We start from the raw sequence: 5,501 nt of genomic DNA, 5'->3' as shown, positions 1-5,501 counted from the left end.
AAATATGGGCATTATTACGAATGCCATATAATGTTTAGTTTGCCTCTATTATCCAGGGAGTATTATTTTTCAAATTATACCATAAATTGTGTATTTAGCTTATGTTAAAATTTAAGATTTGTAGTTGCTTTGTTTAGAAAAAACTAAGCTTTGATTTTAAGTTTTAATGCTCGTATGGCTGTATATGTCCACTAACTTTGTTCCTAGTTCTAAAATTGATCTTGTACAATTATAACATCATGCTATCATTGATTTTCCATGATATTAAAAGATCTTTGTGAAACATTAAAAAGCATTCTGGCCATGTTGTGTATTAACGAGGACTTTTAAGATCGATGGCCTAATCTAATTAGGTGCAATATTTTTATGCTGATAATTGACAAAGTGATATCACTATGTTTTACTAGTCTATTTTGACATCATCTGTATTAAAACAGAATATGCTAGCAATAGTTATTACTTAAGATTTTTTTTTTAAGTTAAGTATATTTAGTTATGTGTTTCAATTCTTGTGTGCATTTTATTTAATCATGCATTAGTATGCAGTAATACATCACATAGTAATAACGCTACATGGTGATTCTCTTATTGACATATTTATATGTAGGATACTAGCACACGAGTTTGTACTTTATCATATTTTTATTGATAATAGTTCTTATCATTTCTATTTTGCTTATTTTTATGATAGATTCTACTGTGTGGCTACATAAAATTATATTCCATTCTCTGATGTGAATCGGACCATTTGTGATAAACATTATATAAGGATAAGACGGTGGGTTCAAGTCCCAACGCACCATGAGGGTAAGACATCGGGTTTTGAGTCCTGATGATCCATGATTGTAAAAGTTGGGTTCGAGTCCCAACTCATTATGGCATAACATGTCTTTATATGGGTCATGCATTGGGTTTGAGTTCCAATGCACCATATGGATGACATAATGATGACTAAAGAAAAATAATATATTTTTCATGGAAAAGCATGAATCTTGTCCCACTTGATTTGCACCATTCTTAAAGTGAATGTGGTAGCAATGCATAATAAGTAAATGAAGACAAGTGGTTGACCAATGAACATGGGCGTGCCATTGATCAAANATAAATTGATGAAGTACTAATGTTTATAAAATTATTATAACATAATGGTTTTATTCATAACCATTATATGTGGCCCCGTGGGTAAGTGATTTAGAGTACCGAGGATGAGCCTCAATTGTATTTTGGTCTATTATGCTATTGATTGAGGGTAAGACGGTGGGTTCAAGTCTCATCGTACCTTGAGGGTAAGACACTAGGTTTAAGTCCTAGTGCACCATGATAATAAGTAGTTGGGTTCGAGTCCCAATGCATTATGTCCTAACATGCCTTTATATGGATAAGGCATTGGGTTTGAGTCCCAATGCACCATATTGATGATATAATGATGACTAAAGAAAAATAATATATTTTTCATGAAAAAGCATAAAGTTTGTCCCACTTGATTTGCTCCATTCTTGAAGTGAATGTGACAATGGTGTATAATAAGTCAAAATAAAGACAAGTGGTTGACCAATGAACGTGGGCGTGCCAAAGATCAAATAATAACAGTCATCATTATGGTAATTGTAAAAATGGAATGATAAGGGTTTTCAAAATGGTCCTTCAAAGGTGAAGGAATATGTATCAATGTGGTCTGTTAATACGAGACACGTTCATATGATTATAGTCCATTCGTTGAAAATGTGACTTGTGATAAGCATTGTAAATGCAGGCTCATTCCTGAAAGTAAATGCTGAAATATATATGTGATAAAAATTATGCATAAGAATGTGCTTATGCATGGTTGGATTATACCACAACTCACCTCTAAGGGAGGTTTGAGAGAAATAAAGATAATGAATATTACAATATGGTCACATGAATATGTCATTGATCGCGTACACGTGGTACGCCAAAAATATTTTACCATGCCTTATAAAAAGTTATTAAAGGCAAAAGTAAAGCAAGAAATGAGTCTTGTCTATAATGTTTTTGATTGTGACAATGATAAGATAATTTTTTTCGTGGAGGAAAAATTCACCACTTGGATAGTGGTATAAAAGATCTTGTAGTACAAAATTATTGAGAGCTCCGAAAGAGCGAATTTGTTACTACCGGAATAAATAAAATTATTCATGGCATTGGTGGTAGTAAGTCTCAAAAAGGAACTTTTTGAGTTTCAAATATATTAGCCAAAATGGTTGGCATATTGAGACTATAAATGAAAGGAAGATTGAATATCTTCATATTACTATATTCATACCGGGTAAATATGAAAGGTTACTCGATTTTTCTTCTATTTGTACTACAGATGTATAAGCATCGTGATGGAATCACGTGCCATAAGTAAACTAGAGGTTTATTGAAACAAATATTAGTTGGCATGACCGGTTGACCATCCTGGTTCAATTATGATGTGAAAATTGATTGAGAATTCACATTGGAATATATTAAAGAAATAGAAGATTCTTTAAGAATTCTCTTGTGATGTTTTTTTTCTCATGATATACCAGTTAAGGTTGGGATTGAATCCCTTGATATCTGGAACGAATAAAAGGTGTATATATGTATGGGCCCAATCACCTGCCATGTGGATCGTTTACTATTATATGATTTTAATAGATGCATCTATTGTATGGTCACATGTGCGTTTGTTATCAACTTGCACTTTGGTTTTTGCAAGGTTGTTTGCTCAAATTATTAGAGCACAGTTCCAGAATATAGATTATGATAATTTATCTTGATAATGGTGGTTTAAATCCAAGTTGGTTTAGCAGAAATTGTATGCCTCCAAATATAGCTAAACCATTGGTTATGAGAACAAAACTCCAAATAGAAATTTTGTATTAAGTATATTATTTAATATACAACAGCACTTGTACGCATCTAGCCAACAAGTTATGATAAATTCTCCCCATCACAATTGGTTCAGGGTCAGGATCCAAATATTTTCATCTAGAAATATGGATGTACTATATGATTTAATTATGCCACCACAATGCACAAAGATTGGTCTCAATGAAGGTTGGGGATATATGTTGGTGATCCCAACATTAGGGGGAGAAAATGAGCAGCTGAAAAAAAAGTAATACATGGAATGAATTATTATGAGTACATTAGATCCTCGTACAAGAAAATATGAACTTGAAGTTCAAGTGATAATTCATTTGCAAAATATTTCCATGCGCATTTGCTGGCCCAAACTAAATGTCAAATTTCAGCTACTAATGCTCCTAATAGAATAAAGTCCATGATGGACATAGTCTATGGAACTCTTGAAGCGTAATAGACTAATCGGTTCCAAAGATAAAACTCCTTGAAGAAGGAGAGGAGCAAATGTTCAAGATGGTCATAATAAGGAGGCAAGTGCTTTATAAGAGCACCATGACATAACATTTTATACGACCTCATGGGAGAGGCTCAGGTACCTGAAAATAATGAGATCTCGATAAGTTATGTCTTATTATGCGATGATGGAACCAATGTAAAATGATCGTTGACGATGTTGTTACTATAATGTAGCGCTCAATATTATTAATATTGACGAGGATCTTGAGCTTAAATCTGTCATGGAATTTGGACAGATAAATGATTGGCCAAATGAAAAATATGCAATGAAATTGACTTCACCTGAAAAATGTGAAGTTGGACGGATAGTCCCCACACCTGAAAGTGAAATGAAAAATCAAGTCGATAGACATAAAGACGACTTGTGGCACAAAATTTTCGTAAATATCCTGGTATTAGGAGACATGTTCTCCTGTTGGGGGTCTGACAATACATTTGATATGCATATAATGAAAATCCTTGAATGATTTAAATTGTTCTGAAGCATATTAAGGTTCCCAAGAAATTTATTAAATAAATCTTCGGCAGATCCTTATGTAGATTAGAGCGATCATGGCGTACATGATTTATTTTTGTGTCTAGTGCAATTGGTGCACTAATATATCTGGCTAGAACCATGAGTATAACAATATGCTAGCAAGATATAGTTTTATTTCAATGTGGAGATATTGGAATACAATTAGTATTATATTTCAAAAGGAATACTTGATTTAGATATGTTTATTCTAACAAATATCGCCAAGATTTTGTTGGTTATGTAAATGCAGGCATTTTCTGAAGTTCGTTCTTCAAACATTCTATTTGCATGTGAGAGTACTGCCATATTATCATATTACAAGGCAGTTAATTGTTGATACTTATTCAAGTCATGCCAAGATAAGCAACTGATAAAGCAAGGGGCTCAACACACAATAGACATGTGACTTGACTTTGAAGAGAAGATTCCAATAATACTGAAGATAATGTTGTTTGCTTATATCAATTGACAGAAGGACTATCGAAGGAGACAAAATAAAGCACATTCACCAAAGTTCTTCAACAAATTTATTCAAGTGATAATTTGACAAACTTCTTCACAAGACATTGCGGATCTCAATATTAGAGAAGTTGTTATACAAGCTTGGAATTCGTCGTCTCCGAAGAATAAAGTGATGTTTTCATCAGGGGGAGGCAAATACGCGTTGTACTCTTTTTCCCTTAGCTAATATTTTATCCCACTGGGTTTTTCTGGCAAGGTTTTTAATGAGGCAGCAAATAATGCGTATTACAAGATATGTGTACTCTTTTTTCCTTCACTAAGATTTTTTTCCCACAGGGTTTTTTCTTAGTAAGGTTTTAACGAGGCACATTATCTATAGACATCCAAGGGGGAGTGTTATGAAATATTATTTTGTAGTGGATGTCTATAACTCCTAAAGAAGTTACTCCCACTACTCTTCTCCATTATGTAGATAACTCCCACTACTTCTCACCATTGTAGTTGTAACTCTCACACCTCCATAACCTCCCCATGATCTTCCTCCATGATCTCAAATGTTTAATGTCATGTTTATGGCATTCTTTTGTATGCCTCTATGTAATAAATAGAGGGTTTTGGCATCACATTGTATACACTTGAATACATAGAAGAAATAAGATTCTCTTCTCTCTTCCTCTCTACATTGTTGTCTATTTGATTGTTCTATATTGTTACTTTGAGCTAAGTTTCGTAACAATTCCCGCATATTCAACGCGTAACAATTTTTGTAGTACTAATTATCACGTGATAATCTCTACATATTAGCCGGAGACTCAAACACCGTAAAATTTTGAAGGAAAAAAAAAAACTTAAATAAAAATGCACACATATTCTGAAACAAAGCCTAATCATGTAAATTAACAAATGTAATTACATTTATGTTCCTAACATTCATTTAGATTTAGGTTCATGAGAATAAGATCAACATTTTATTAACATCGTCCTACTGGTAAATTCCAACATTTTACAAGTGTTGATTATTGTTAAAACAGATTAATGTTTTGAATTTCTGTTTGTGCTTCTTAGTGAAGCTACTTGTAGCCAACCAGATATTCGAGAGCAAGAAACAATAAATAATAGGGAGTGGAGTGGTTCTTCTTCTTCTTCTTTTTTT

The sequence above is a fragment of the Nicotiana attenuata genome, chromosome 1, assembly GCF_001879085.1.
Source record: "Nicotiana attenuata strain UT chromosome 1, NIATTr2, whole genome shotgun sequence".
Classification (NCBI taxonomy): domain Eukaryota; kingdom Viridiplantae; phylum Streptophyta; class Magnoliopsida; order Solanales; family Solanaceae; genus Nicotiana; species Nicotiana attenuata.
This window is presented reverse-complemented; position numbering follows the sequence as displayed.